At 34.2% G+C, this 15,419-nt stretch overlaps 1 long non-coding RNA gene across 2 annotated transcripts in view; it reads left to right on the top strand.

Annotated features, from left to right (window-relative positions):
• LOC143679347 (uncharacterized) overlaps positions 1-13,419 on the top strand; it is a 57,051-nt gene extending 43,632 nt beyond the window's left edge. For both annotated transcript variants that reach the window (XR_013173672.1, XR_013173673.1), the window contains exons 2-4: positions 4,609-4,712; positions 11,590-11,729; positions 13,302-13,419. This is a non-coding gene — a long non-coding RNA (uncharacterized LOC143679347). The remainder of the gene's footprint in view (positions 1-4,608; positions 4,713-11,589; positions 11,730-13,301) is intronic.
• The last annotated feature ends 2,000 nt before the right edge of the window (positions 13,420-15,419 follow it).

The raw sequence follows: 15,419 nt of genomic DNA, 5'->3' as shown, positions 1-15,419 counted from the left end.
AGTAAATACCTAGAGGCAAATGAAAATGAAGACACAACATATCAAAACTTATGGGATGCAGCAGAGGCAGTGCTAAGAGGGAAATTTATTGCCCTAAATGCCTTTATCAGAAAAGAAGAAAAGGCAAAAATGCAGGAATTAACTGTCCACTTGGAAGAACTGGAGAAAGAACAGCAAACTAATCCCAAAGCAAGCAAAAGGAAAGAAATAACAAAGATTAGAGCAGAAATAAATGAAATTGAAAACATGAAAACAATAGAGAAAATCAATAAGACCAGAAGTGGGTTCTATGAGAAAATCAACAAGATTGATGGGCCCTTAGCAAGATTGACAAAAAGAAGAAGAGAGAGGATGCAAATAAATAAGATTAGAAATGAAAGAGGAGACATAACTACTGACCTCACAGAAATAAAGGAGGTAATAACAGGATACTATGAACAACTTTACGCTAATAAATACAACAATTTAGAAGAAATGGACAGGTTCCTGGAAAGACATGAACAACCAACTTTGACTCAAGAAGAAATAGATGACCTCAACAAACCAATCACAAGTAAAGAGATTGAATTAGTTATTCAAAAGCTCCCTAAAAAGAAAAGTCCAGGACCAGACGGCTTCACATGTGAATTCTATCAAACATTCCAGAAAGAATTAGTACCAACTCTCCTCAAACTCTTCAACATAATTGAAGTGGAGGGAAAACTACCTAATTCATTCTATGAAGCCAACATCACCCTCATACCAAAACCAGGCAAAGATATTACAAAAAAAAAGAAAACTACAGACCAATCTCTCTAATGAATACAGATGCAAAAATCCTCAATAAAATTCTAGCAAATCGTATCCAAAAACACATTAAAAGAATTATACATCATGACCAAGTAGGATTCATCCCAGGTATGCAAGGATGGTTCAACATAAGAAAATCAATTAATGTAATACACCATATCAACAAATCAAAGCAGAAAAATCACATGATCATCTCAATTGATGCAGAGAAGGCATTTGACAAGATTCAACATTCTTTCCTGTTGAAAACACTTCAAAAGATAGGAATACAAGGGAACTTCCTTAAAATGATAGAGGGAATATATGAAAAGCCCACAGCTAATATCATCCTCAATGGGGAAAAATTGAAAACTTTCCCCCTAAGATCAGGAACAAGACAAGGATGTCCACTATCACCACTATTATTCAACATTGTGTTGGAAGTTCTAGCCAGAGCAATTAGGCAAGAAAAAGAAATACAAGGCATCAAAATTGGAAAGGAAGAAGTAAAACTATCACTGTTTGCAGACGATATGATACTATATGTAGAAAACCCAGAAAAATCCACAACAAAATTACTAGAGCTAATAAATGAGTACAGCAAAGTAGCAGGCTACAAGATCAACATTCAAAAATCTGTAGCTTTTCTATACACTAGTAATGAACAAGCTGAGGCGGAAATCAAGAAACGAATCCCATTTACAATCGCAACTAAAAGAATAAAATACCTAGGAATAAATTTAACCAAAGAGACAAAAAACCTATATAAAGAAAACTACAAAAAACTGTTAAAAGAAATCACAGAAGACCTAAATAGATGGAAGGGCATGCCGTGTTCATGGATTGGAAGACTAAATATAGTCAAGATGTCAATCCTACCTAAATTGATTTACAGATTCAATGCAATACCAATCAAAATCCCAACAACTTATTTTTCAGAAATAGAAAAACCAATAAGCAAATTTATCTGGAAGGGCAGGGTACCCCGAATTGCTAAAAACATCTTGAGGAAAAAAAACGAAGCTGGAGGTCTCCCGCTGCCTGACTTTAAGGCATATTATGAAGCCACAGTGGTCAAAACAGCATGGTATTGGCATAAAGATAGATATATCGACCAATGGAATCGAATAGAGTGCTCAGATATAGACCCTCTCATCTATGGACATTTGATCTTTGATAAGGCAGTCAAGCCAACTCACCTGGGACAGAACAGTCTCTTCAATAAATCGTGCCTAGAGAACTGGATATCCATATGCAAAAGAATGAAAGAAGACCCATCTCTCACACCCTATACAAAAGTTAACTCAAAATGGATCAAAGATCTAAACATTAGGTCTAAGACCATAAAACAGTTAGAGGAAAATGTTGGGAGATATCTTATGGATCTTACAACTGGAGGTGGTTTTATGGACCTTAAACCTAAAGCAAGAACACTGAAGAAGGAAATAAATAAATGGGAGCTCCTCAAAATTAAACACTTTTGTGCATCAGAGAACTTCATCAAGAAAGTAGAAAGACAGCCTACACAATGGGAGACAATATTTGGAAATGACATATCAGATAAAGGTCTAGTATCCAGAATTTATAAAGAGATTATTCAACTCAACAACAAAAAGACAGCCAACCCAATTACAAAATGGGAAAAAGACTTAAACAGACACCTACCAGAAGAAGAAATACGGATGGCCAAGAGGCACATGAAGAGATGCTCAATGTCCCTGGCCATTAGAGAAATGCAAATCAAAACCACAATGAGATATCATCTCACACCCACCAGAATGGCCATTATCAACAAAACAGAAAATGACAAGTGCTGGAGAGGATGCGGAGAAAGAGGCACACTTATTCACTGTTGGTGGGAATGTCAAAGGGTGCAACCACTGTGGAAGGCAGTTTGGCGGTTCCTCAAAAAGCTGAATATAGAATTGCCATACGACCCAGCAATACCATTGCTAGGTATCTACTCAAAGGACTTAAGGGCAAAGACACAAACGGACATTTGCACACCAATGTTTATAGCAGCGTTATTTACAATTGCAAAGAGATGGAAACAGCCAAAATCTCCATCAACAGAAGAGTGGCTAAACAAACTGTGGTATATACATACGATGGAATATTATGCAGCTTTAAGACAAGATAAACTTATGAACCATGTAATAACATGGATGGACCTAGAGAATATTATGCTGAGTGAATCCAGCCAAAAACTAAAGGACAAATACTGTATGGTCCCACTGATGTGAACGGACATTCGAGAATAAACTTGAAATATGTCATTGGTAACAGAGTTCAGCAGGAGTTAGAAACAGGGTAAGACAATGGGTAATTGAAGCTGAAGGGATACAGACTGTGCAACAGGACTAGATACAAAAACTCAAAAATGGACAGCACAATAATACCTAATTGTAAAGTAATCATGTTAAAATACTGAATGAAGCTGCATCTGAGCTATAGGGTTTTTTTTGTTTTTGTTTGCTTGTTGGTTTGTTTGTTGTTGTTGTTTTTTACTATTACTACTACTTTTATTTCTTTTCTTTATATTAACATTTTATATCTTTTTCTGTTGTGTTGCTAGTTCCTCTAAACCGATGCAAATGTACTAAGAAACAATGATCATGCATCTATGTGATGATGTTAAGAATTACTGAGTGCATATGTAGAATGGTATGATTTCTAAATGTTGTGTTAATTTCTTTTTTTTTTTCTTTCCGTTAATAAAAAAATAAAAAAAAAATCAGCAAGCAAGATAACTTTAAAATAGATAAAATATTTTAAAAAAGTCTTGGCTATTTAATGCACATGGGATCATCTATTCATTTCTTTCTCATCATTTATGTTCAATTCCAATGAGAGTCACACAAAATATGGACATTTAGCTAATTGCCATTTCTGGATTTTTTTTAACTAAAGAATACAGTTATAACATTTTTCTTGACTAAGGTAATCATATTAATTGATGATTTTTATAGCTAATGCACTTATTGGTTTATTCATGTATTCATGAATAGTATACCATTAATCTTTAGATGTAGGAATATTGGTCTTGATTCCTGTTTATTGTTATTATTTTTATGTATCTAACCTAATCATGGATGTAGCATCTTTTTAAGTTAAATGTATCCATATCCTTTCACTCTGAAACACACACAAATTATTTGTTTCCTCGAAATCCCTCTAAGCATTGGAAATGGAAATATTCAATTGTTTTTTGCACCAGTTTAATTCATTGGATTTCCCTTTCATCTTTATCTGTAAAATTTATTTAGGGATGCTCTGATACATACCACCAGAGTGTGCCCACTCTTATTAAAGACACCAGATTGCATTGATTCTATGAGATCAGTGTTAAAGTCTAAACAGATTTAGTGTAAACTTAGAAATAATTTTAATTATAGTAAAGCCATTTTGGTAACTTTTACATAAGAAAATAAAATGTTTTTTTTTCCATTGTTGAAAATGAGAAGTGGAATTTTCAATGATTTCCAAATGCTGGGCCAGCTGTATCAGAATTGTCTCATAAACTTTAAAAGTACAATGCCAGGATTGCACCTCTGATTTTAGTATACTAAGATGGATAAGAGATTCTGCAAATTTAGAATTTGTCTCCAAGAAATTCTCATTTGCAATCATCTATGCCATCCACTGCACTAGTTTTCTCATAATTTCCTTCAAACTAAAATACCATATGGCTTAAAATATTTTATTTTTGTATTTCTTCAAATTTGTTTTATATACAGCTTCTGTTTCATAATTGTTCTTAATCTTATTTTGACCAATAACAAGCCATTTTTTAATTTATATGCATGTCTTCATTTTATTACTCATCTACCCATGTATCAGATAAAGAGGATGTCAGACACAAGCTTTTCAGAATCACATGATCACAAGATAAAAACTATATGGTTATACACTCATTGTCAAAGATCAAGACTACTGGATTGCAGGTATTTCCTTCTGGCTTTTCTAATGCATTAAATCTAAAAAAGAATGTCTGTATAATAAGCAAGTGGTCATAATCAGTTGTTAAATACTAACTTCTCAGTTACAACTCCTCCCTCTCATTTGATCATTTTCTCAATCTTCAGAGATATCTGGGCAATTGATCAATTTAACTTCCTCATGCTGGAAAGACCTGCCAACATTATGGAGTAGAGGCGTGAAACTGGTTGTTGTTCATGGAGAGATTGGTATATCTTTGTATTTCAGGACTTATCTGGCATACAAACAATCTGGAGGCTTTAAGTTTCTGAAAAATTAAACTTAATTAGTAAAACTTTTATAGAGTCTTAGAGTCCAGGGTGTTCTTTAGAATTTCAGGAATACTGTTGGTTGGGGCTTGACACACTGTGGCAATTTGCAATGTCTGGCTGAAGCTTGTAACGGTAACCTCTACAAGCACCTCTTGACTCTATTTGAGATCTCTTGCCACTGAAACTTTACTTTGTTTCAATCATTTTCCCATTTTGTTCAAGAAAGCTTTCTTAAACCCACGATGTCAGGACCAGGCTCATCCCTGGGAGTCATGTCCCACATTACCTGTGAGACTTATAACCTTGGAAATCATGTCCCACATCATGGGGGTTAAGTTTATTTTCAGAGTATGGCTTAAAGAGACAGCCACATTTGAGTCTGGGGGTGGCTCTTTTTTTCTCTCAATTTTAATCAATTTTATTGTGGTCAAATATATATAATATAAAATTTGCCATTTAACATTTAAATTTATTCTTAAGTACAATTCAGTGACAATAATTACATTCACAATGTTATGAAACCTCCAAAACTTTTCATCACCCCAAACAGAAATTCTGTACCCATTAAGCAATAATTCATCATCTCTCCCTCCCTGAAGCCTCTGGTAACCTCTAATCTATTTCCAGTCTCTATGAATTTGCCTTTTCTAGCTATCTCATATAAATGAGTCATACAATATTTGTCATTTTGTGTCAGGTTTATTTCACTCATCATGTTTTAAAGATTCACCCATGTTGTAGAAAATATTGGAACATCATTTGGGTGGTAACTCTCAAGAATTATTATAAGCAGGCTTAGGTTCGCCATTACAGACATAAATTTCATAAGGGCAAGCCTCGGGATCAAAGACTTGGCTTATAAATTGGAAGTACTGACTCCTTGAGAGAATATCAGGAATTCTTCAATGGGAAAGTTTATTATTTCCACATTTTTCTCCAATCTCTCAAGGGACTTTGCAAATACTTTCTTAATTTTCTGCCCCAAAAGACTCTGAGGTGTATCAGGTTATTACATAACCTGTACAGAATAACAAACTCTTATGCCTATTCTAGGTTCCATGTAATTAAGTTGTTTAAATAAACTGAACAGACAGATAAAATTAGGTAGTGTGTTACAGAAAATATAAATTTTGGATAAAATGAGCATCTCTTCCTTTGGACTCACACAGAAGTTTAAGTTTTGAAATACAAACAATATCATCATTGACCCTGTATTCCGATTTACTTTAGTCATAGCCAGATCAGCACCAGTCATTTCTCTAATTGAAGTCTGATCTCTTCTTCATCTTTTTTATTGCTGTAAGTAGCAATGCTGACTTTCAGAGCTTCAGATGTCTAACTCTGAGTCTTAGGTGTCACACAGATACCCAAATTTCCAAGGAACTACCAGATTATAAATAAAGAGCACAACATTTCAGAAGTTAGATATAGCAGCTAAAACTCAGGAATAAATGTGACTGCTGTAAGAGCTTATGATGTAGGAATCTTTACAACGAGCCTTATTGAACATTCTGTACTCCTAAGCCTGCCCACATTCTATCCCCTGATAACCTATTCTCTTGAATTTAATTCTCAGAGCTTGTACATTATAGTTAGTTTATATTGGTGAGACCAGACAATGCTTGTCCTTTCATTTCTGGTTTATTTCGCTCAACATAATGTCCTCAAGGTACATTCACCTTGTTGCATGACTCACAACTTCATTCCTCTCTGCAGCCACACAATATTCCATTAAATGTATACACCACAGTTCGCCTTTTCACTCATTAATTGATATACTCTTGGACCACCTCCATCCATTGGTAATGATAATTACTGTTGGCCAAAACACTACTGTGCAAATATCTATAGATGTCCCTGCTTTCAGTTCTTTCGAGTATATACCTAGTAACTGGATTGCAGGATCATATGGCAACCCTACACTTAGCCTTCTGTGGAACCACCACACTGCCTTCCAGAGGGGCTGAGCCGCTCTACTTTACTGCCAATAGAAATAGGTACATCTCTTTCTCTCCACTTTTCCTCCAGCACTTTCTGTTTTGTTTTGTTTTGTTTTGTTTTTCCTGGGCAGGCACTGGGAATCCAGCATGGCAGGCGAGAACTCTACCTGCTGAGCCACTGTGGCCCACCCTCTGTTTATTTTTTAAGCGTTTTATTCATGCACCATGCAATCCGTCCTAAGGGTACAATCAATGGCTCCTGGTATTATCATGCATTCACCACCACTATTTATATGAGAACCTTTCTGTTTCTTCCACAAAGAAAGAATTAAAAAAGAGAGATACAAAGAGAAAAGATAAATCCCATAACCTTCCCTTATATCCCCCTCTTATTGACATGCAACTTTGGTATATTGCCTTTGTTATAATTAATGAAAGAATATTAAAGCAAGCAGTTTTAATATTTTTTTTAAATCTGCACTGATTGATGAAATATTCCTCCAGAGCATGAATACTGTTTTGTCATATAGGTGGGAATAATCATACTTCTCTGGAAATAGTGTAGACTGAACGACTCGTGGGATTCTACACACTTGTGAAATATGTAAATTTCCATATCCACTTTGTTCACCAAATGGTAACAATGTAGTCATTTTAGATTATAACTGAACGTGCTCCAAATATTCATTGTTCATCTAGTTGAAATAAAAGTTTCCATGTTATTGCCAAGAAATGATTTATACATTTTAAACTCATGATTAATGTCCATTTTAATTGGAGCACAATGCTCCAGAATTAGGGGAAAAAAGTTTATTTTGCATAGCATTATACTTCAGCTTTGAATCAAATATGATATTTGGCTCATTCTAGGCCCTAAGAATAATTTATTCCTTCTCTGGATTTGAAGGAATAAAAGTGAGATATTCAACTTTGTGTGTTATCAAAGAAATGCCAAGTCAATTCCTTAGATCATTGCCATTGAGAAAATATTAAAATATAAAATAAAGGTTATTTCTGTGACAAAGAGGAGCTCTGAACATGGATAGTCATTTGGGCTTAATATTGTTAAATGAGGCCACATTATTACTGTAACAGTTGGCAGTCTCATAAGCTACAATATTTCATCAGGAATATTATAACAAGAAGTGCTTTAAAGAGTCTGTTGGAAAACAATAGCTTTATATAGTTCATTGAAGGTTCAGCATGATCACTCTCATTTGCCTCATCTGTATTGTCTATTTCTGCAAGGGTAGCAATGAAAACTAAGCATCGGGCTCTTATCAGGCTCTGCCACCCTGACTTATTCAGGATTTTGATTATCCCCCAAAGAAAGTACATTTTGCTGAAAGATATCATGATTATCAACAAAAGGAAGAAGGATGGCAGATGGAATTGGAAGCAATTGCTCAAAAAACAGAATGAAACTATAAAATACTGTTAATCCAGTGACCTTTTAGACCCCACTGAGCATTAGCCATCACAGGACTTGGTACTTGTAGTGTCCATTCTCAAGAATCATGAGACTCTAAACTCTATCATTTGAATTAATCTTTATTTTAAAAATTACAGAGGATACGTTATAATAAAATATATCATTTGACTTATTTATGTGACTATACATTCTTATTTCTCATTTTCAGTTATAATAAGGATAGTAAATAATTTTAGATATTTTTCCACTTAAATTTTGACATCTTTCACAGAGTTAAAGCATAGAATTAAGATGTATATTTTCAGTACAATTCTGCATGTATGAATGCAACTTCCTGAGTCATTTTTAGAAAGTTTCAGATTATTACAGACTTCTGGGCATCATTAATTAGGGGAATATAAAAATTTCAATAACACTTAATTATAACAGTTCCATAGATTGCGTAGAAATTATCTTCCTATTGAAAAGTTATAAATAGTTTCAGGAATTCATAGTATACCTATATTATGACTTATCAACCATAACCTCTGCTGGGTTATTTTACATAAAATTCTGCATATTATAATACTGCTCAAATTAAAGTTTCCAGAAATCTAATTCATAGTGTATTTCTACTCTTGAGGATGAACAAAACCAATGCATTAAAAATGCATGCTATTCCATTGAAATTTTGAGAGGTTTTTCTTTTTCTGGCTTTATCATTCGTTAAGTTACTATGTAGATATTTGGTTTGAGATTAATAATATCACCTTATATTTTCAAGACCACTCTAAAACTTGCAAGTATTAAATCTTCATTTTTTTAATTTGTACCTGAAAGAGTTCCAGATCTACATAAACGAATCAAATGAATCATTTCTCACTCATTGAATCTAACTTGAATCTTTTCATTCAGTCATAATGGTTATGTGCCTACTATGTGACATTCATTCCAGGCGAGTAGAAAGAGACACAGACCCTTGTTGCTCTGGATCTTACTGCCTAGTAAGAAAGACAATAATCAGAAAATGGGTGATTGCAGACTGTGAGGAAGTCTTTAAGGAAAGCAATAAAACGCAATAATATATTATTGAATATATGCAGTAATATATCAAAAGAAAACAGTTTCTGAGAAAATGTTGCTTGAGCTAATAACTAAAGATGGACAGAGTATACCTAGGTGAAATATCAATGGCTAATGTACAATGGAAGCTTTGTAGAGGGAAGAAGTTAAGGGTACAAAGATACTGTGGTTTGAGAAAGCATGGTATATTTGAGCTACTGAAAAATTCTATATTTTAGGAGAAGAAGAGCTGGAAGGAAAGCTATAAACAACTCTTTCAAGAAACAAATGAATCATTTCTCACTCATTGAATCTAACTTGAATCTTTTCATTCAGTTGGGCTGTATTAGTTAGCATTCTCTAGAGAAACAGAATCAACAGGAAACACAAATATAAAATTTATAAAAGTATCTCAGGTGACCACGGGAATGCAGAGTCTAAAATCCTCAGGGCAGGCTGTGAAGCTGATGATTCCGATGGAGGGTGTGGATGAACTCCACAGGAGAGGCTCACCAGCCAAAGCAGGAAGAGAGGATTGTCTCTTCTGAATCCTCCTTAAAAGGCTCCCAGTGATTAGATTGAGCATCATTCATTGCAGAAGGCACTCCCCTTAGCTGATTACAAATGGAATCAACTGTGGATGCAGCTGACGTGATCATGATCTAATTCTATGAAATGTCCTCATCACAACAGACAGGCCAGCACTTACCCAAGGAGACAAACAGGTACCACCACTTGGTCAAGTTGACACATGAAGCTGACCATGACAGGGGTTATTAACCTGAAATGAGAAATGGAATGATTCATTAGCTGCATGTGTAATTATGTGCTTGAAAGTGTCATTCTACTTTTAAGTTTATTGCAAAATTGAAGAGATATGGGCATACTTGAAAGTCAATGGGATAGATGCAGTTTGTAAAGCACAGGAAAGACAAAAATAATGGATAATATAAGTTATCTAAAAAGCAAGTGGAGAATAGAACCATAAGAGCAGGTGGAAGGTATGACTTTGGATAGGGTACAGATGGATTTTTTCTTCATAACAAATGGGATGGGAGCATGATGAATTCATTTCTTCATTCTTTCATGACTGTGGGCACCAAACTTAATGAAGTCCCGGCTCACTGTCTTGGGGGAACATCACCCTAGCATGTATAATTTCTGCTTACCTGAACTGAGTGGTAGAAAACAAGGAGCTGTCTATTTTTTGACCATTTGGGCATTTTCTATAGAAGTGAATATTTTCATTTCAATAAGTGGTACATCTCTCTTTTCTTTCTTAATAATATCTAGCTTTTCATCAAGGGACATTTCTAAGGAATGAAGAGTTAATAAGACCTAGCAGTAATACTATTTCATATTTCAAAAAGAATGTATCTATTTGTGAAAAAGTCCACTACATCTTGAATTAAAATATAGTCGCAGCTCTTCTTTCCTCTTGCAATTATTAAATATATTAGGTAATGACCAATGCTTCTTTAGTGGCTGTTCTAGTTGATACTAAGGTGCTAAAAAATCATGCCTCTACAAGGAATATCACTGAAATATAGTGCTGCTTGAAATGCTTATGTAAAATAAATGGGATTATATATAGTTTTGTTAAAAAATTCAAGGTATATTTGGAAATTAGACTTAAGAATGACATAAACATATGTAGGAAAGAGTTAAATTACAGGACAGAAGGTTTTGAAATAGCATTTCAAAGACAACATTTTTTATAAAAACAGGATTATCCTGATATTGAGCATTTTATAATTAATCTTCTAAAATAGCAATATAAAATTCATAATAAAATTCAAAATATATTTGCTATCCAACTGAGGAAGCTGGTTTAAACTCTAAATTGTCATTATCAGAAAAGTTAGTCTCCTTTTCTTTTTTAAACTTTCTCAGCACAGCAGAGGAGTTATCCCATCTCCAAGAATGTCCTTACACATGCCACCAGTTTTTATGCATTTTAAAAATACATTTTAACAATTTTGTCATAAAACAGAAAATATTGAGCAACTCAAACACAAACACTTTTATTTGTATCAGAATTAGTAATTGGCGAATATAGGAGAGAATTGTCAAAATATGTTTTTATTTAAACTGACATTTTAAAATGTTACATTTAAAATATCTAATTATTTTTCCCAAATTAATTGATCTCCCACAGGCTGGCTTCTCAGAAGATTGTATTCCTGCAACACTCTATGGAAATACAGTCTTAAACAATTCTAAGAAAGTCTTGGTCAACTGCAGTACATGGACCCCAGGTTCTCAGTCATATCATTGCTGGCAAGAATTTCTGATATGGTAAATCGTGCACCAACTCTCTATACCCTGCAGCTGCAACTGCAGTGTTTGGGCTCCAATTGCTTGATCATACTAAAGGAAAGCTGGGTATAACAAGCATAAACCCTGAAATGGCAGTAAGTAAATAGTAGGCATATCAGGATACCCTGATCAGATCAGGGTAAGGACAAGTGCTTTCCTAATCATACAGCTTAAAAACCCCTCAGCACAAAGTAGGGCTCCTCTTCTGGAGTTTGATGCCTAGTTCTACCAGATGGTTGAACACCACTCCGGTGTGTAATATAGCCAGTGGGTGGTAGGGGAACCCATCTGCTACCCATTTTATTTCTGCAATATGTGTTGCTCAATGGTTCTGCTCTAGGTTCTGCCTCTCCCCATGCATGATTTGCTCAAAAGTCTCCACCAAGCCCTTTTTAATATACCTGCATATTTTCGTATGCTGTATCAAGCAAACTCAGCGTGAGAATATGAAGAGAGGTAAAAAGGTAGAATTGCACTGAGAGGTGAGACACATCAGAAAAATTAAGAAAGTTTCCTGAGTAGAGGGGGAAAAAAAGGCCTTCAAACCGATCAATTCAAGCATGGCTTTTGTGCAGAATTATATTCTTCTCAAGATTTAATCTATGTTATTTCAGAAATAAAGGAATGAAATACACTATCCTTATTTAAAGAGGACAGAATAGTAAAAATCAAGAATTATTTAAAAGGGTTTCTGTCCCCATCCTTGCTTGCACCAACCAGAAAATTCTTCTTTCCTGAAAGTGAAGTGTTATTAAGTAGAATATAATGACTTACATTCATTCAATCATACAATGATGGATTAAATATCACCCATTTCTTCCCCTCTTCTCTTATGCCTGCCTTTTCTATACAGGATTAGAAGTGCAAAAAACTTACATTGCAACTACTTGCGGCCTGAGAAACAATTATGGTCAATGAGACACACAGTTTGAAAGATTTCAATTTTCCAGTTAAAGGACTAGATGCCTTGGCTCTACTCTTGCAACTCGGCTCAGGTCCTTAATATAAATTTGTTGTCTGGAGCACAACAGTACCAAGCTATCAACTGGGAAAGGCAAAGGAAATTGTGACTTAGTTGAATGAGAGAGCTAATACAAAATTCACCTTCCTTAGAATTTCTTGGGGGAGGGGAAAAATTGTGTCTACGTGGGTTTCAGTCCCTGTCGGTTAGTTTTCTTTCTCTTGCAGTTAAACTGTTTCCTAATTGATGCAGTTACAAAGTATTAAACGTACTTTTTTATTGTTGTTAGCTTTTAGCTTGTTGAAAGACTAATTTGTTCTCAAGAATTTACATTTGCTAGATTTTTATCTTATTGTCCGAATTTCTAAGAATTTCTTGAACAGCTTTAAAACTAATCATGTATTCACACACATTATAAATATGCACAATTTGTATTTAGAAACATATAGACTTATATATAAATATAATTAAATATGTGTAAGTTTTATTCTGAAACTTAACAAACAGCAAATTGCCAGAGATATCTTGGCCAAAAGTGAGATTTCATAAAAAAATTATTTGTTATTAAAAATTATTTGTTATTAAAACAGGTCAAGAATTTGAATGGAAGATGCAACCACTAATTAGTGCTTTTGTAACCACATCCCAACAACATGAAGCAGCTATGTAAACCAATTTTTCTACATTAACTCATTAAAATTGTATCCACTAGACTATCCCAGGCAATTGTTATTTTCCCGAGAATATCATTTTCTTTATTTTATGTATGAGTTCATAAAGAATTGATATGTTATAATTTTTATACTTGTATTGGCTTTAAAGTTTGGCTCAATTCTGCAATGATTCAGTTAGTGCTAATTGAGTTGTTGTCATATGAATGGTAAGGTATTTGATATTTCTACAAGAGATATATCTTGAAAAACTGTAAGTATTAAACCATACTTTTTTTGCGTGTAGAAGCAGACAGAAACCTTTTTAATAAATGTATTAAAAATGTTATTCTGTGCTAGTATGTTTTTCTTAAGGACAGAAAGCACAATAGCTACCCAGTACAAATTTCTGTGTAAGAAAATATAACTGCAATCCAAACTTATTATTAATTCAACAAATATTTATTGAGCTCTAAATATGTATCACATACTGTGTTTGCCTTCAAACCTCTATTGCCTGTTAGAGGATAGGGACAAGGACAGAGGCCATTACAGCGTATTACATGATCTAAGACAATAGAGGAAGCTGTGGGAAGACAATAAAGACACTGAACCTTGTTGTGGAATTCAAGGAAAGGTCACAAGTGGAGAGATGTTTAAGCCAAGATCACTAGAAGAAATAGGAGCTAGGTGGATGAAATGAATGAAAAGGGATGGGTAGCCGTTGCAGTGAGGAAAAAAAGAAAACAGTACAGTAACCCCCAGCAACATCAACCTTCAGGAACAGTTCTTGAAGGGCCTTGTAAATTTTGCCAAGAGATTGGACTCAGTAGGGTAATAGGCAGTCATTGAAGAGCTTAAGAAGGGGAGGGATAGGATCAGGTTGCATATTGAAATGCCCCTCTCGCGCTCTTGTTATGGTGCAAAGATTATATTTTGGGGGGGGGTGAAATTTAATGAGCATAAACGAGAGGCAGGGACAGCAGTTAGACTACTGTACAACCCTGGTGTAAGGCATTGGTTGCCCAAACTAAATGTATGCCAAATTGGGAATTTGCAAGCTAACCTGAAGCATTTATTAAATTTATTTTTAAAAAAACATTTATTTTCTCTGTGATGTGATTACAAGTTGAAGATGATGGGACGATGTAGACTAGACAGAAAGAAATAAATCCTTGAGAGAATGGGGAGATAATTGAGTAGCTTGGAAGATTCCAGTTTCCTGTCATAGAATGTGATTTGTCAAAAGGGACAGTGCAATAACTTTGCCCCTAATTACAAACTAATAAAAAGAAGTCCTAGTTTTGTTTTGTTTTAAACATGTTAATTTGAAGATCTACCCAGAGTCATGTTTTCAGCCTTTCAGCTATCTTTTTTCATTTAATACTCTTAAAACTCTATGTTTTAAGAACTATTTTTCCATTAAAGTACAGCAGAGGCTCGCTGAAATTTGTGTTTATAGTAAGCGCCAGAATTTATATACACAACTTTCTGATTCTAATTCCCTTGTATTTATAAAGACTACGATTATTAAAATAAAATTTTCCTTTTCATTTTGAATATATGTATATATATATATGTATATGCATATAAACACAAAGATGTATAAGATGCAATAAATATGCATTTATTAAACGTACACCTGATCTGGGAGAACCCTAATTTTCATATTCATCGATATGTTTTTTCTTGGACAACAATAAAGGATTTTTCATCAAGTGAAAAATACGTATGTGGGAATGAATAAATGCATAAATAAAACAAAAATCTGGATGTCTTTCTAGTAGTTTTGACAACAGCATATGGTTCATAATGTGTTAAAATGAATTACAGCATGAAGCACTGTCATAACTTCGTTTATGTATCAGTTACGTGCTGTACATTTAACTTACACAAACTTTATGAAAGACATCCTTTCTGATTCAGTAATAAAAAGAAAGAATTTCTAGGCTATTTACTGAAACCTCATTCATTCATTCGACAGGTACCACAGGTGACAGGCATTGTTCGCACGTGAATGAGGGCTCACATTCTCCAAAGTAAACAAATACAAAGACC

This window comes from Tamandua tetradactyla, chromosome 4, assembly GCF_023851605.1.
Source record: "Tamandua tetradactyla isolate mTamTet1 chromosome 4, mTamTet1.pri, whole genome shotgun sequence".
NCBI classification, from domain to species: Eukaryota; Metazoa; Chordata; class Mammalia; order Pilosa; family Myrmecophagidae; genus Tamandua; species Tamandua tetradactyla.
The sequence above is the reverse complement of the archived record's forward strand: the minus strand, read 5'-3'. Positions and strand labels throughout refer to the sequence as shown.